The following is a 19,522-nucleotide window of genomic DNA, read 5'->3' as shown; positions in this document are numbered from 1 at the left end:
AGCCGTGATTTGGAATAATACAATGATTCTTTGGCAAAACCCTCAATTGCAAATCTACAGTTGTGCAGAGAAAGTCTATGAGCTCTTTGGTCATGTCTTATTCTAATAAAACAGAATCTCAAGTATGTTTCACTGACTTTGTACACTGTGAGTGTTCTCTAACCACCTATGTGTTCTTTGGGAAGCATTTGGGAGACAAACAGTTTTCAAAACTTTGCCTTTAACATCTCTCATTAAACCTACCAGAGTGTTTGTATTGGTGTCTTGTCCAGCTTGATTAGCTTCTGTTTTGAATCCTCAGCACTCGTGTCTAGTAGTGAAGGACATCCAGTATATATGTGGAGGAGTGTATGTTTGTGCGTGTGTGTGTGAGTGTGCGCGCGAGCATGTAGAGAGAGTAGAGATGGGAGAGAAGGAAAGGCGACTCGGCACACATAATCTGCATACAATTTTCATACTAAGAAATCATGTCACTCTGGCCGAACCCGCCGTCTGCTCACCTACATGACCGCATATGTAGACGATGGCCTCACCTTACTTCACCTGGAACTCCCTAGCAACAGGTAAGTTTGTTCCTCTCTGCTGCTTTCCGTCTAGCCGTCTGCGCGGTGTCACCTCAGCTAATTTCAGTCACCGAATGTAAGCTCTCTACCTTCAGGCGGCCCTGAGAGCTCAACACAATGCAAATTGTCAAATTGGTGAAGATGTTTACTGAATTTGTGTGTTTTTTCTGTTTGCTTGTGTTTTCTTTAGTTGCAGTGTGTTGAGCTCTTAGGGCCACCATACAAATACACTGATTTGAGTGCTGATTTAATTGCAACTTGATCAGACTACATTTCTAACTCATCTCACCTCAGTTTGTGGTTGTTTGTCAGGGCAGATGAAAATTCTCAGAGTTGCTTTTGCTGTTTTACCTTATCAATGTGAATTTCATACATGTAACATCCATCTTGGCTAAAAGAATAGGACATGCAAATCTCAGCAGCCCCAAAATCACCTCTGCCAAATAATGCACCCTCCTGCTATCACAAGAGACACTTCAGTGTCAAATAGGGTTATCCACATTATATTATGGGCTGGTTTATCTTATCAATGTGAATTTCTCACATGTATCAGTTTTCCTGGTGAAAAGAACAGGTTATGTACATAATATATCTGCATAGGAATCAAATGCATTAATGAGTAGTGTTATGACCCTAGTGGTGTTGTACCATGTACTGCTCTCTCTCTCTCTCTCTCTCATTCTCCAGGTACCGCTTCTCCTCCAAAATGGGGGAGATGGGCTGCACGCAGCTGCACCCACTTACTAATTAGCGGCAGGAGTCATAGTGGAGAGTAGGAGCTGAGTTGAGGCCAGTGGCCCAGTGTGTGTCAGCGAGATCACTGTGTGGCTGTGCGTGTCGCTTTGTGTGTGTCTTCTCTTTGCCGTGAAGGAGGGTGCTTGGTGTCCCAATTACCTGTTTTCTTTTGTTCTCTGATTCCTGGTTGTTTAGTGTTTCTCAGTTATTAGCAAACCAGCGCTTTTTGTTACCTTTTTCAGTGATTTAGTTGTGTTTGAGTTTGATAATAAAAGCCATTAGTTTTCCTGTCACACATTGTCCTCCTTCCTGATCTTTCTTTCCTGATTTTTTAACAAATAGGCTACATATTTTTGGCCGTCTTAGCTTGACAGTGTGGACCTCAAACATTTAACACTCAATTGGTCTGAAGAAGGAATGGATGTAATGAATAACACCTGCATCCATAGATAGATAGATAGATACTTTATGAATTAAACGGTTTGACATATACTTGGACCATTTTGTCTCCACAATTTTACTTTAATTATGACCGAATAGTTAAAACATTGTATGTACTCACCACTTCCACTCAGGAACTGAGGGAGGAATCCAACTGAGCTATCAGCATACTTACTATCAAAAATACAGACTGAGTGAATATCACACCCATTCAATGATCCACATTTGAAAACCTCAATACAGCAGTTTTCTATAATTGTCTGAACTAAGAGCAGATGATTAAAATTATTGTAGATTCAATATGCATATTAAATAAGTGTCACATACTGATGCAACCCATTGTTTGATTTCCATAGAATGAAATAAAATAGTTTAATAAACAACATCATACAGATGTGTAGTTTTGATGTTGTGAGTCCCTCAGACTGTGGCAGGCAGATATATTTAGTTGCCAGATGTGCTGCTGGTCCTTCACCTTGGGGAACTGCTGGTTTCTCCTCTGGGGTTAACATCTGGAAGTTTGTTATTCTCTTGGTTATGAACCTGTAATGGATGTCTGTTACTGGAGAATTCACTCACAATGATGATGTCACCAAAAGATGACATCATAATTTGGGTTCCTTTCATATCATATAAACATTCTACAGCAAGTGGTATACTCAGACCTGTATACTGCAGATACATAGTGTAAAGTCTAGTCGCCTTCGCACCTTTATACCTTTATCCTTTATCCTTTATGCCTTTACGTTTCATTTAGTAAGACTACTAGTGTTAAAAATGGATTCCCAGGGGTTATTTCCATATGGATTGAGGAGCCTGATAGAGTGTGTTACCAGAGCAACAATCCTATCACAACCAGCTGATACACCAAAGTTTTTGGCTGATTATTTGACAGAGCTGGTCAACTATAGAGGTGCTAACCATGAAGCTGATGCCAAAGAGGTCACCTTCCTCAACCAAGAGGATTGGGGTAAGTTCATGTTATTATGATTTACACAACCAAATACTGACTGAGAACTAAAACAATTTGATCACAGCCTTATTATTAGCATTAGGCTTCTCACATCAATACAATATTTTTTCTGCTGTTTTTTTCACTTGTCCATCTCACACGCATCTAATGGAACAGATTCCCCCAGTATTTGGTAGACTTGAGTACTTAAAAAGTTAAGGCAAAAAAATACAGGGAGATCAGGACATGGCTGATAATTACTACTGTATTGAAATAAGTGTATTTTTGTTTACGACTCACAACTTGAACATTTTTGTAACTATATCTTTTCCAGAGAATAAGTTTTTCAGAAATATGATAGAAACAACCAGGACCACAGAAAGACAACAACCTCCAATCCCTTCGTCACAGACGTCTATGGCAAAAGCAACAGTTCCATCTCATCTCTCCATCTGGAGGACCAGTACAGCAGCTACGCCTGAATTCTCAAAAACAGACTGTATGCCCTCTTCATCTTCCAGTCATCAAACACCGAGACCACCTCCCTGTATGGCAAGTCAACCACAGAAGATAGCACCATCATCTCCCCTTGTTGTAAAAGGAGGAATGAAGCCTGCACCACCTTCCTGTGATGAAAGCATAAAGACTTGTAGAGTGTCCTCAGTGAGGGTTCCTGGGCAGCTGGAGAGTAAAGGAACCACTGACATGTCCATAAAACATTGCCCAACATCTAAAGGTGTTTCAGCACCGACATCCAATGTGGCCAGTGAACCATCAGCATTTCCTGTCCCCCCTGAGCCAAAAGAAGAAAGGAAGCCTGTACTCCCACCTATTCCAGAGAAGACCAAACCCAGTGTACCCAGGCCAAAGGGTACTGCTGCATTTCGGGAACCGGGACAAGAGTGCACTACAACACGGCCTACGACAGCTAAGCTCCTGGGACCAGAGAGTATGACGACACAGCCTACAAAACCTAAGGTCCCAGCACCAGAGAGTACGACGACACAGCCTACAAAACCTAAGGTCCCAGCACCAGAGAGTATGACGACACAGCCTACAAAACCTAAGGTCCCAGGACAAGACAGTACAATGACAAGTCCTACAAAACTTCAGATCTCAGGACCAGAGAGTACAGCGACACAGCCTACAAAACCTAAGGTCCCAGGACCAGACAGTACAAAGACACAGCCTACAAAACCTAAGGTCCCAGGACCAGACAGTATGACGACACAGACTACAAGACCTAAGGCCCCAGGACCAGAGAGTACGACGACACAGCCTACAAAACCTAAAGTCCCAGGAACAGAGAGTACAACAACACAGCTTACAAAACCTAGGGTCCCAGCACCAGAGAGTACAACGACAAATCCTACAAAACCTCAGATCTCAGGACCAGAGAGTACGACGACACAGCCTACAAAACCTAAGGTCCCAGGACCAGAGAGTACGACGACACAGCCTACAAAACCTAAGGTCCCAGGACAAGAGAGTACGACGACAAAGCCTACAAAACCTAAGATCCCAGGACCAGAGAGTACGACGACACAGCCTACAAAACCTAAGGTCCCAGGACCAGAGAGTACGACGACACAGCCTACAAAACCTAAGGTCCCAGGACAAGACAGTACAATGACAATTCCTACAAAACCTCAGATCTCAGGACCAGAGAGTACAGCGACACAGCCTACAAAACCTAAGGTCCCAGGACCAGACAGTATGACGACACAGACTACAAGACCTAAGGCCCCAGGACCAGAGAGTACGACGACACAGCCTACAAAACCTAAAGTCCCAGGAACAGAGAGTACAACAACACAGCTTACAAAACCTAGGGTCCCAGCACCAGAGAGTACAACGACAAAGCCTACAAAACCTCAGATCTCAGGACCAGAGAGTACGACGACACAGCCTACAAAACCTAAGGTCCCAGCACCAGAGAGTACGACGACACAGCCTACAAAACCTAAGGTCCCAGCACCAGAGAGTACGACGACACAGCCTACAAAACCTAAGGTCCCAGCACCAGAGAGTACGACGACACAGCCTACAAAACCTAAGGTCCCAGGACCAGAGAGTACGACGACACAGCCTACAAAACCTAAGGTCCCAGCACCAGAGAGTACGACGACACAGCCTACAAAACCTAAGGTCCCAGCACCAGAGAGTACGACGACACAGCCTACAAAACCTAAGGTCCCAGCACCAGAGAGTACGACGACACAGCCTACAAAACCTAAGGTCCCAGCACCAGAGAGTACGACGACACAGCCTACAAAACCTAAGGTCCCAGGACCAGAGAGTACGACGACACAGCCTACAAAACCTAAGGTCCCAGGACCAGAGAGTACGACGACACAGCCTACAAAACCTAAGGTCCCAGGACCAGAGAGTACAACGACACAGCCTACAAAACCTAAGGTCCCAGCACCAGAGAGTACGACGACAAAGCCTACAAAACCTAAGATCTCAGGACCAGAGAGTACAATGACACAGCCTACAAAACGCAAGAGCTCAGGACCAGAGAGTACGACGACACAGCCTACAAAACCTAAGGTCCCAGGACCAGAGAGTACAACGATACAGCTTACAAAACCTAAGGTCCCAGCACCAGAGAGTACGACGACAAAGCCTACAAAACCTAAAATCTCAGGACCAGAGAGTACGACGACACAGCCTACAAAACCTAAGGTCCCAGGGCCAGAGAGTACAATGATACAGCCTACAAAACGTAAGATCTCAGGACCAGAGAGTACCACAACACATCCTACAAAACCTAAGGTCCCAGGACCAGACAGTATGACGACACAGACTACAAAACCTAAGGTCCCAGGCCCAGACAGTATGACGACACAGACTACAAAACCTAAGGTCCCAGGCCCAGACAGTATGACGACACAGACTACAAAACCTAAGGTCCCAGGCCCAGACAGTATGACGACACAGACTACAAAACCTAAGGTCCCAGGCCCAGACAGTATGACGACACAGACTACAAAACCTAAGGTCCCAGGCCCAGACAGTATGACGACACAGACTACAAAACCTAAGGTCCCAGGCCCAGACAGTATGACGACACAGACTACAAAACCTAAGGTCCCAGCACCAGAGAGTACGACGACACAGCCTACAAAACCTACGGTCTCAGCACCAGAGAGTACGACGACACAGCCTACAAAACCTACGCTCCCAGCACCAGAGAGTACGACAACAGAGCCTACAAAACCTAAGGTCCCAGGACCAGAGAGTACAACGGCACAGCCTACAAAACCTACGGCCTCAGCACCAGAGAGTACGATGACACAGCCTACAAAATCTACGGTCTCAGCACCAGAGAGTACGATGACACAGCCTACAAAATCTACGGTCTCAGCACCAGAGAGTACGATGACACAGCCTACAAAATCTACGGTCTCAGCACCAGAGAGTACGATGACACAGCCTACAAAATCTACGGTCTCAGCACCAGAGAGTACGACGACACAGCCTACAAAACCTAAGGTCCCAGCACGAGAGAGTACGTCAACACAGCCTACAAAACCTAAGGTCCCAGGACCAGAGAGTACAACGACAAAGCCTACAAAACCTAAGATCTCAGGACCAGAGAGTATGACGACACAGCCTACAAAACCTAAGGTCCCAGGGCCAGAGAGTACGACGACACAGCCTACAAAACGCAAGATCTCAGGACCAGAGAGTACGATGACACAGCCTACAAAACCTAAGGTCCCAGGACCAGAGAGTACGACGACACAGCCTACAAAACCTAAGGTCCCAGCACCAGAGAGTACGACGACACAGCCTACAAAACCTAAGGTCCCAGGACCAGAGAGTACGACGACACAGCCTACAAAACCTAAGGTCCCAGCACCAGAGAGTACAACGACAAAGCCTACAAAACCTAAGATCTCAGGACCAGAGAGTATGACGACACAGCCTACAAAACCTAAGGTCCCAGGGCCAGAGAGTACAATGTCACAGCCTACAAAACGCAAGATCTCAGGACCAGAGAGTACGATGACACAGCCTACAAAACCTAAGGTCCCAGGACCAGACAGTACAACAACACAGCTTACAAAACCTAAGGTCCCAGCACCAGAGAGTACGACGACACAGCCTACAAAACCTAAGGTCCCAGCACCAGAGAGTACGACGACAAAGCCTGCAAAACCTAAGATCTCAGGACCAGAGAGTACGATGACACAGCCTACAAACCCTAAGGTCCCAGGACCAGAGAGGGTGATGACACAGACTACAAAACCTAAGGTCCCAGGACCCGAGAGTACCACAACTCGCCCTAAAAAACCTAAGGTCCCAGGACCCGAGAGTACCACAACTCGCCCTAAAAAACCTAAGGTCCCAGGACCCGAGAGTACCACAACTCGCCCTAAAAAACCTAAGGTCCCAGGACCCGAGAGTACCACAACTCGCCCTAAAAAACCTAAGGTCCCAGGACCCGAGAGTACCACAACTCGCCCTAAAAAACCTAAGGTCCCAGGACCAGAGATTACGACGGCACAACATATGACAGCACATGTCCCAGGAACAGAGAAAACCACAACAAATCCTACAAAACTTAAGGTCCCAGGACCAGACAGTACGACGACACAACCTACAAAACCTAAGGTCCCAGGACCCGAGAGTACCACAACTCGCCCTAAAAAACCTAAGGTCCCAGAACCAGAAGGTCCCACAACACAGACTAAGACAGTGAATGTCATAGGACCAGAGATTACTGTGACACAGACAAAAAGACCTAAGGTCTCACAACTAGACAGTACCAGGACATGGATTACAACACCTAAGGCCACAGGACCAGAGAGTACCACGACACAGCCTACAAAACCTAAGGTCCCAGGACCAGACAGTACGACGACACAGCCTACAAAACCTAAGGCCACAGGACCAGAGAGTACGACGACACGACGTATGACAGCACATGTCCCAGGACCAGAGAGTACGACGCCACGACGTATGACAGCTCATGTTCCAGGACCAGAGAGCCCCGCAACAGAGCCAACAAAACCTAAGGTCCCAGGACCAGACAGTACGACGACACAGCCGACAAAACCTAAGGTCCCAGGACCAGACAGTACCACGACACAGCCTAAGGCAGTTAATGTTCTAGGATCAGAGATTACTGCGACACAGACAAAAAGACCTAAGGTCTCAAGACTAGACAGTACCAGGACAGGGATTACAACACCTAAGGCCGCAGGACCAGAGATTGCCACGACACAGCCTACAAAACCTGAGGTCCCAGGACCAGAGAGGACCAGGACACAGCCGACAACACCTAAGGCTACAGGACCAGAAAGTACCACAACTCACCCTACAAAACCTAAGGTCCCAGAACCAGAAGGTCCCACGACACAGACTAAGACAGTGAATGTCCCAGGACCAGAGATTACTTTGACACAGACAAAAAGACCTAAGGTCTCACAACTAGACAGTACCAGAACATGGATTACAACACCTAAGGTCGCAGGACCAGAGAGGACCAGGACACGGCCAACAACACCTAAAGCCACAGGACCAGAGAGTACCACGACACAGCCTACAAAACCTAAGGTCCCAGGACCAGAGAGTACGACGACACAGCCTACAAAACCTAAGGTCCCAGGATCAGAGAGTATGACGACACGACGTATGACAGCACATGTCCCAGGACCAGAGAGCACCGCAACAGAGCCTACAAAACCTAAGGTCCCAGGACCTGTGAAGAGCAGGACACGACTGACAACACCTAAGGTCCCAGAACTAGAAGGTACTGCGACACAGCCTAAGACAGTTAATGTCCTGGGATCAGAGATTACTGCGACACAAACAAAAAGACCCAAGGTCTCAAGACTAGACAGTACCAGGACAGGGATTACAACCCCTAAGGCCGCAGAACCAGAGATTGCCACGACACAGCCTACAAAACCTAAGGTCCCAGGACCAGAGAGGACCAGGACACGGCCGACAACACCTAAGGCCACAGGACCAGAGAGTACAACAACTCGCCCTACAAAACCTAAGGTCCCAGAACCAGAAGGTACCACGACACAGCCTAAGACAGTTAATGTCCATGGACCAGAGATTACTGCAACCAAGACAAAAAAACCTAAGGTCTCAGGACCAGAGAGTACCAGGACACGGATTACAACACCTAAGGTCCTGGGACCAGAGAAGACCAAGGCGCGGCCGACCACACCTAAAGCCACAGGACCAGAGAGTATCATGAAACAGCCTACAACACTGAAGATCCAGGGACCAGAGACAACCACAAAACGGCCTGCAACACCTAAGATCCAGGGACCGGAGACTACCAAAGAATGGGTTAATGTAAACAAGGTACCAGAGAGGAGCAGGGTTCTGTGGATTGACAGGGCTAGGGCAAGGCCTGTGGTAAACAGGACAGTAGGGGGTGGAGAAGGTTGTGTAGCAAAGGGTAAGAACAACTTGGGTTTGAATGTTACACATACTAGGTACACTTGCCCGCATTTAGCACACACTGTCGACATCATAAGGTATAAGAATTTACAGGTACAATCCTGAACCGTGGGCCACACCAATCCATCAGGTAGAATAAAAAATCACTATGGGATGTAATGATAATGCCAAACTTGTGATTCTGAGTAGCTAAATAAATGGAGTCATGTCAGCGAGCGAGAGAGAAAGACAAAGTGCAAAAGGAGATAACCTAGCATGATGCTAAAATAGTCCCTCATGCTGCCCACCAGGTATCTATCAGTCTAGGTAAGGCGTCCCCTCTTGTGTGGTCCTGTGGGACCCCCTTCCTGGGCTTATGGGTACCTGGTGGGCAGCATGAGGAACTGTATTAGCATCATGCTATGTTCTATCCTTCTTCACTCTGTCTTTCTCTCTCTCCCTCTCTCTCTCTACCCCCTCTCTCTCTTTCTCTCTCTCTCTCTCTCTCCCCCCTTTCTCCCCCCCCCCTCTTTCGCCCCTCTCCCTCTCTCTTTCTATCTAACCCCCCCTCTTTCTCTCTTTCCCTCTCTCTTTCAATCTATTTCTCTCTCTGTCTCTGTCTCTGTCTCTCTTAACCCAACCAGTCAAGGCAGAGGGCGCCCACCCAGAGCCCGGCTCTGCTCAAGGTTTCTTCCCGTTAAAAGGAAGTTTTTCCTTGCTGCTCTCGCCAAGTGCTTGCTCAGGGGGAAATGTTGGGTTTTGAACTTTACATTTATTAAGATACTCAGAATCACACTAATTTGAGCCCATAGTCTTCCTTGTACAAAATCAGTCGCCAAATAAAATCAATAAAAATGAATGAAAATGAATTACAGAGTTTCATTTATACTGAATAATTTCATAAAACAATTTGAACACTTACCTACAGAAATTTTATGTGATAAGAAAGTTTATTTGTTGAATCTCACTGTGGGTTTTATCTGCGCCGGCCACAACCCGATGTTGCCCCAGACATAAACTGTTCTTCCAACTAACCACTGACATCAATACTGATAGCATTTTTTAAATAATTGTTGGAGAGTTCTGCTGACATGACACAAGATTAAAAAGACCTTACATATATTATTTATTGTTAAGCCACAGCAAATAGTAATGCTTTAAGCCCTGATTTCAATGAGCGAACAGTTTCAGCAGCATTGAAGCTAAAAACTGCTTCATGGCTTAGTTTTTGTTTCTGGGAACACTCAGTAAACCTTTTCCAGATGACCTGAGGGATCTGGATGCTTCATTTAGTGCATTATAGAAAAGAAGGAGGATTTTAATCAATCTGATCCCACTTTATTTTACAGTACAGTAATACGATGTAATGAGCTATGCTTTTTTTCATCAAATTAGATAAAACTATAAATAATATATTCTTTATTAGACAGTAAACAAACATAGTTATACCCTAATTAGACACCATAGGCTACATCTTAATTATGCTGTAATTAGAGACAACATAAAAATCCATATTAACACATTCTCAGTTTTGGTATTTTAGTGTTCTTTTAAAAGTACTTTATTTCAATCCATTTGTCACTTTCACATGTGGATTGGCCAAGATTTCTATTTCAGCAGAGGTATATATGTTTATCATGCAAGAACATCTAGCACACGTAATATCACATTGTCAAAAAAGGCAATAAAAGGTCACCTATTGTGCTGCTTTACCACTTTGTCTGCTGCCCAGCGACTTCACTGTCATGTATATTGAACAGGTGGCAGCAGGGCACAACTCTGACAGCACTGCTACTGGCTTCATCCGATCACACTTAACAACCTGAAGCATACACTACAAGTTGATTTGTTGGTTGATTCCCGTTCTAGAATCCTATCATGCAGCTACGTAGAGCAAGTTGTAGCTTAAAATAGAGGCAATAATTAGAAATTAGTTATGTTTAATGTAGCATGTTTAACTATCTAATATTGTAAACATTGTTTATTAGAACATGATTTGATAATAAAATTTGCAGATGTTGCTCCAGTTGTTTTTTTTTTTTACTGACTGTGATATTATTTCTTCATGCCTGGTAAATGAGTTGAATCTACTGCATCAAAGTACCTTACAGACATATAAGAGTTGTTTTCTTAATGTACTGGCTGTAGAAACATTAATCCTAGTCAGGTACTGCAGGTTGATCTTTATGGAGAGAAATACTTTATATAGAAGTAAATGTAAATACTAGTTAGCAAGCTGGGTCCACTAAAGAAAGTGACACAGAATCTCCATCTTATTTACTATAGGCCTATATATTGTTTGACATAGATAAACTGTACAATTAGAAAAAAAATGCCTTTCACTCTTGGAAATACCACATGAATCTGCAGTGAATGCAGAAAAGAGTGGCCATATGTTCATTCCACAGTATATTAGAGGCATGCAATCCCCCCATATTAGGATGTCAGTTACCTGCTGTATCTCTCCAAAAAGGCCCTCAGGTCATGTCTCATTTTGTAGAAAACACTAATTAGTTGGATCTGCTGCAATGAAGAAAATGATTCCACTGAGACTCACAAACAGACACTGTTTCTACAATTATTTCCAGTGTTTTCACAGTTGGTGTACAATCAGTGTATTCCATTGTTTTTTCATCTACTTCAAATTTGTATTAGTTTTATCTTTGGTACAGTGCGTTGTATCACATTGTGACTGCTGCTTACAACAACTGTAACATCAGTGGTATAAGCCAAAACAATGAATGTCAATAGTTCAAAAAAATATTCCGATAATAATATGACTAGGAAGAATATCCATGCAGGACATATAATGTTACTTGATGAGAAGAAAACAGCCGAACTACAAAAGTGCAGCACAGTTTACAGCTCAAACATGCCAGGTTTTTAGGAAAGGCAGAACTCATCTGTGGCGGCACTTTCTATGCCATCAACCAGACGCTACTGGAACGGGGCAGAGCAGTAACAAACAAGTCACACACTGCAGCCCGGTTGTTTGGATAATGCTCTCAGGAAAGCTGGGAGCTGGCTTAATGCAGGCCGAGCAATCAGCGCCTGCTGACAGGATCATTTTGAACGGGCCCAGCAGTAGTAATAATAATAAAGTCAAGAGTGCCAGAAAAACTACTTACAAAATAATTGCTGATTTATTTCTTAAAATCTTGTCTGTAATTTGACTAATGTAGGTGAGCCTTCCTGAATAGCCCTTAAAGTGATAGTTCAGATTATTTGACGTGGAGTTGTGATGTAGTTATCTTTAGTGTATTACCTGCAGTAGATACGGATCAGCACACTCCCAGTTTAGAGAAACAACCAGGAGCACCAGCACAGAAGCTGAGCAATGTGCTGCTGTGGACGGGGCCATCAGCAAAAGTGTTTTAACCACTGCGAGCCAGCCTCCTGTGACTAACTGGCCACTGGGAAGAGGGGAGGACATCTTTGAAGCCGTCATAAGATGGGACACCTCGCTCCTGGGAGCAGCTGAGAGGAAAGCAGCAATATTTGGCCTCAATAACTAAATGGATGGAACGTGTGGAACTCATTTTGTTTGTTAAATCTAATTTAGAAGATACATATATTGTATATGAAATAACAGTCAAAAGTGTTGCAATGTAGTGCTGTTGTGAAGAGAATGATCACTGGGAGGTTCTTCCTCAAAAATGTCTTCAGTAAATGTAAAGAGAGCAAGTTCAGACAAATACAAGTCAGTTGCAGTTTTACAATTCAAAGTTGAAAGGTTGACAAAATGTGGTTTAATGCGTCTCCACACACTGATCATCACAGCTTGTTCTACTGTTACACTGAAAATAATTAAAGGTTCTGAATAAACCTTCATGGCTAAATACTGGATATAATAGTTCATTTATCAAAATCCAGACTGCTAATTAGTCAGTGAGAGGTGGTTGCTGATTACAACTCTCTACTCATACAGAGCAGACAGACTTTAATGTGCAATGATATTTGATTTGATGATTTGAAAGCGACAGTAACAGTATCTATTTTAAGCACTGACAGTTAACTAATTTCTATCAGGTTATTTATAAATACACAGTACAGCAAATATTTTTTATATTTTTAACATACCTCAATTATCAATTTAAACTCTTGAAATTTAACATGATAATGACTCGTTAACCTGAAATTTAATCAGAATTGTATTTTGAACTGTTGAAATGCTAATAATACTCAAAAAGTAGAATGAAGATAACTTATGGATACTATGGTATAATACTGAAATACTAGATCTTCAGTGCTGAGATGAAATGAGTGAATTTTTTTTTTTTACATTACCTGCATTATTGTTCTTGCCCATATAGAATACATCATGAACACATTAACAGTGTAGGTGGGAAAAAATGTGTGAACGACTTGGATCCTCTTTGACATCCTGAGAATATGTCTGAGCTTAAGCAGCTGAAGAATGGTTCAAAATTCCTGCTGAACATTGTGCAGGTCTGATCCCCACCTACTGGAAGAGCTGGTTTGAGGTTGTTGGTGCCAAAAGAGGTCTGACCAGTTATTAAATCCAAGGGTTCACTCACTTTTTCCACTAGCACTGTGAATGTTTAATGGCTGTGTTCGAGAAAGAAACTAAATTTTTGAATTTTTTTGTGTGTTGTTAGCTTAATCACGCTGTTTTTGTCCACACTTGTGACTCAGATGAAGATCACATTTTACAATCAATTAATGCAGAAAACCTGGTTATTCCAATGGGTTTAATTACTTGTTCTACAGAAACATGGCTTCTGTTAGTGGTATATTATCATAAGTTTGACTTAACTCTGACAGTAGCATTTTATTGTTGTAGCTGGGTGAAGTGCAGCTAGTTTAAACTACTTTATATACAGTTAACCAAGAGGTTGATTCCTCTGCTAAAGGTCACAAGATCTCAGGGGTTATGAGATGAACAACAGGAGAACAAAGACAAAATAACAAAATTTTCTTACATAAATTGGACTTTTTTCAAATCTTTACTATTGTTGTGAAATATCAGATGATTTTATCTGTTTGGCCCTGAAATGGTTATTTACATGAAACCATGTGAGAGGTTTAGAGGAGCCCCGCTGACAGCTTGAAAGGCTGGCAATAATGCATTGTATTGTAAGATGTATATCATGTATTTTTATGTAAAATCTTAATCTGAAACTGATCTGTCAGATGAATGCAAGGGAGTTAAAAAGACAATATTTCACTCTGAAATGGAGTATAGTAGAAATTTAAAGTAACATAAAATCAAAGTGATGAATGTTCTATATGTTTATTTTTTATTGTGATAGACCAAAAGTCTAAGCCTAAGATAGTATGCAGTGCTCACCCCTACAATAGGGTGACGTGCATCCAACTTAAAAGTAATATTTAGCCGAACTTACATGTTCTTCTAGATCTGGGAGAACTGAAAAATCCCCTCAGAAACAGTGGGGCAGTGCAGGGTATTGTTTGGCCCACTGAAGGTGTTTTATCATGGCAATGCATTTGAAAGAACTGCCTCTTTCCATGTCGCACAAAGCATGAATGAACCAAACTCACAACCCTCAGGCCAGTCATAACTCGCACTGTTTTTTAAATTTTTTTTTGAATGTGTGTGTGGGTACAGGATAATACCACAAGGGGGCCTGAATCACTTACCCTGCACTGTGCTTCTCTAACTGCTGCCATTAATCATCACTTACTTTAGCGAACACACACTCAGTGACCTGCTACAACTGCTCTTTGTTTAATCAAATGCAAATGGTCTCTGATGGTTGTTGATTCACCACTGACAGAATATGTTCTGTATATCTGTAAGTATGTCTGTGTGTGTGACAGAGAGAGGGCTGCAAATGAGAGCTGGGGGTTAGATTACCACTGAGCCCAGGCAGGTAAGGTATGTTTAATATGGCATACGGCACATTCAAGTGAAAAAAAAAGTCTTATTTGAAATTAAAAGTATCTTTAAAAGCCTCAATTCAACATGGTTTATTTGGACTGGGCAATATGGCCTTTCATTGATTCTCGGTGAGGCAGTACTTGTGCTAAATGCTCAAATCAGCATGCTAATATGCTCTCAGTGAAAATGGTAGCATGTTGTGCTGTTTTAATTTAGTGCATTAATGTGCCAACATTTGCTAAATAGCACTTAACACAAAGTACAGCTGAGGCTGACGGGAATGTCATTAGTTTGTAGGTATTAGGTTATAAACCAAAGTACAGAACAAAGTGAAGTTTTGATCGTATGTTGTCACCAAAATGAAAAGTCTGGGGATCATTCTGAACTGCAACTGTCAACCTCATGGTGCCACTAGAGGAAAAGTCAGGGGATCCTCAAGGTCTGTCCGATTCATCCTCTCTGGACCATGAATGTCTACAGAAAATTTGTGACAATCAATCAAATAGATATTGTGATGTTTCAGTCTGGACCAAAGTGGTGACATATTGACATTGCCACTTAAATGTTTATGAAAGTGTTTTGTTCTTTTGGTTTTTTTACAACAATGAATCATTGTGAATGTAACTAAACTATCAACTAAAGCACTAAAACGACAAAGCAGGAGACATTTTTCACAACCTGGTAAACCAAAAGCTGAATAATGGCTTATAACTGATCAATAAAGCAAATCAACCATTGAGCATAGGTGTAGTGCTGCCGGAGCGAACCGGAATGATGCTCCGGTACTTTTATTCTCCAAGTGATGACATAAAATATCTGCAGTTTGCATAATCCAGTTGAAATTCATTTACATTTTTAAGTGGTTGAGATCCAATCATCAAATCCGACGATCAAAGTTGTTATATTGACATTTAAAGTGTATTGATTGATTTCCAAATGTGCCAATCATGCCTGCCAAGTAGCTGCCACTAAATGGTTAATTAGTAAAGATGAAAAGACAGAAAACATCCTTTCATTCATCTTTCACCCTTCTGACAGTTTCTTTATCTGCATTTACACAGAAACACGACAGAGTCAGTCTGTTACATCTGATCTCTAACATCTGATCATGTGATCATAGTTGACTGCATGTAAACTTGCCATCAAAGGAAGAGTGATTACATAACCTTCAAAACAAGCCACAACTTAACTGTCCACTGAACAAATAGCCTATATATACTGTATGTATATTAATATATACTGTAAATACATACCAGCCACTTAATCATGGCATGGTATACTTTATGAGAAAACCCTCTAAAAATGATCCCGTTTTACTGAACTAAATCTAACTGGTACCCTTGCTTTATCATCATTACCCATCACCTGTCAATTGTTACATTTCAGCCACAACACTCAAACTTCAGAGCCTCCTGTGTCACAGCAACAAGGGAAAGTGAAAATTGCTCAAATTGCCACACTTTCAAACAAATGACAAAGTGTGAATTATATCCTGGATTCAGTGCTAAAACCCCTGTCCTCAGTCGCCGTGCTGCACACAGAGCTGTCAGCAGAGGTGGAAATCACATGTTCTCTGGTCTGGGAGCTGTAAGGTCGACCTCACAAGTGTTCTGCACCAGAGGTGAGAGTCACAAAGACACACCCCTATGTGCACTTGAATTCCAGGACCTTTTGTACAACATACTGTTTTTGCAGGACATGCATTAGCTGCATGTTTAACACTGCTGCTCCTATCTGCAGGTATTTCATGCTATCAGCAGCCGGTCTATTTGTTTGTTTTTTTTAAATTGTCACACTGTTGGACTGTTGCACTGTTAATGGAATGTCCAACAGAAACACTCATGTCATACCAGGTGAACAGCAAATATACAGCTGATGGAGAAATGCTGTACTGCTAATAAAGGAAACACGAAACATACACACACATAACAACAAGCACACTTTCACTAGAACAGTACGAGAGCATTCTGATATGTACATTTATCCACCCACAGTAACACGTGCAGGCTTCACACATTCATGCACACACATAGTATACCTCCAAACATATGCTCACACTTGCAGACATCAATACTGACACACATATCTGTGTCAGTATAAATGCACAAATGCACACAACACACACACTCACACACACACACACAGACACACACGCACACACACACACATAAGGGTGTGTCTATACATTCTTTCACATACACAAACATACACACATGCCTTCATGGCTCTTGCTGGTGTGTGACTATCCTGTCAACACCAGAGGCTGACTGGATAGGAGGAGGTGGAGGAGGACAGAGAGGAGGAGGCTCGTGTTATGCCAAGCAGTGATTGGTCGTTGCCATACCAACGAGGGAGGGCCGAAGTCAGAGATTGGTGGGGGAGGAGCTGCAGGCTGATTATAAAACCCTTCTGAGCAGCAGTTTCTCCTCTCTTGAGCTGTCTCCACTGTGTCTCTGTCTCTTTATTTAGTTTTTCCTCTTATCTAGCCAGTGAGGCGACTCGCAGTGCTCTGTGTGGAGGACAGAGGGAGGGTGGAAGGGTGAGCTGTCAGAAGGACTTGTGGACAGGTTGGTCCATTTCCCCTTCGTCTCCTTGCCAAGCTAAGCTGTCTATCACTGTAATAGAGCTGCCTGCATCTTGTGGATTTATCACTCTGTGACTGACACCTGGGAAGGCGAGGGAAACCTGAGGCTGGAGTTTGCCCCGCCACCACCACCACCACCACCACCACCCCTCCTGTGTGTGTGGATGACCTCTGCTCCTCTGTAAGTAGCTCTGCTGCAACAACATCCACTCACATTTTTCATTAAGAAATACCAACCTTATGGCAAGAGTCAGGGGAGGCTGAGACACGCAGGTACATGTTGCTGATCTGGGGAGGAAATTAGTTCATTATTTCTCCCTCGGGCTTTCTCATTAGCTCACTGGACATCTCATTAAGTCTTCCTGTGCTCACCTGGAGCGTGCTAATTGGCCACATTAGGTGTTACTTTAGTCTCTTTTGAGGTTGAAGCTTCATTTTGAGGTTGATCTTTAATGGAGATCTTTATATAATTTACAACCGAGGTTACACGACAGTTCAACTATCAAATTGATGTAAACTGCACAGCATTGAGAAAGGACATTCACAAAATGAAGACTTTCCGCTTACAGGTACAACAGGTACTGATATGAGGAGAGATAAGACATTGTTATTCAAAAAGTTTCATATTTCCATAACTGTTGCTTCTGTTTTGTGTCCAGCAGTTCAGTAAGAACATTAGGACATGTGAAACCCCCGCACCAACCCACTCACTCATCCACGGCTCTGCTCTGTGATGAGCCTCATGCATTAGTACTCACACGTAAACTGACACTAGAATAGTAGTAATGTAGGAAGGGCCGCTCAAATACACAGAAGTCTATCCATAACCACTGCACACACAGCACTGTTTACCTATAAGTGCCTGCGTGTGTAATTGTGGTGTCTGGTGTGTGTGTGTGTGTGTGTGTGTGTGTGTGTGGGTGTGTGTGTGTGTGTGTGTGTGGGTGTGTGTGTGTGTGTGTGTGTGGGTGTGTGTGTGTGTGTGTGTGTGGGTGTGTGTGTGTGTGTGTGTGTGGGTGTGTGTGTGTGTGTGTGTGTGGGTGTGTGTGTGTGTGTGTGTGTGCGTGTGTGCGTGTGTGTGTGTAGTGTACATACACAAAACTGGTTCCCTTTTCTGTATCACTGTCATGCATTGTTGAATCATGCAGAGTTCAGGCTGCTCTATTGTCATCACAAAAGTAACAGAGTCTAATGTTAGTGAGAAGTTACACTTATTTTGAAAGGGTTGGGTGTTGACACACTGAGCAGTCTGGATAAATGTGTTACATTATTATTATAATAACGTTTTAGGATTTTCCAATGCATCAAAATGTATCGTTAAACTTTTTTTTTTTTTTGCAGTGTGCAGGTTTAACTCAAATTAAGCTTCATTTTAAAGCAGCTATGACATTTGATAATCACATAGGCAGATTCTGACATTGACCATTTGATGAACCTCTCTAACAGCAATTGTTTGGTCATGGCATAGCAACCGCAATAAGGCATGGCATGTCTGTCAAGCTGTAGCTTTCAACATGCCAAAATTATGTGTAGACAATGGGACTTTGTAAATATTAAGTAGTGTTCTTCTTCTTACCTTTCCAGAATCAGTACACAAGAGCAAAGATATAACGCATGGATTAAACATTGCGTTTTATGATTTAAGCATTAAATGTTAGCATGCTTTGCTAACTAGCTTACTGCCTAGAGTAGTAATCTAGTATCATGTCACAGAGTACCATGTCATTAGTTAACTATTTTGTGTTGTCTCTGGTTATGTCATTGGTTTGACCTCATCCTTAAATCTTTTTCCTTTGTAAAAGTGAAAAATATTGTTGTAAAATTAACAAAAAGTATATAACTTCTTAATTTTGTTTATCCAAGTATATTTTCTGTGGAGAGCATCAAAATAGGTTAATGTTAGGAAAAACTAACTAACTTCTATTTTTCCTGCTAATAGTATAATTATTATGAAAGTGGCTGAACTTGGTCTA

The sequence above is a fragment of the Seriola dumerili genome, unplaced genomic scaffold (genome assembly GCF_002260705.1).
Source record: "Seriola dumerili isolate Sdu_G_001 unplaced genomic scaffold, Sdu_1.0 BDQW01000088.1, whole genome shotgun sequence".
Lineage (NCBI taxonomy): Eukaryota > Metazoa > Chordata > Actinopteri > Carangiformes > Carangidae > Seriola > Seriola dumerili.
The sequence above is the reverse complement of the archived record's forward strand: the minus strand, read 5'-3'. Positions refer to the sequence as shown.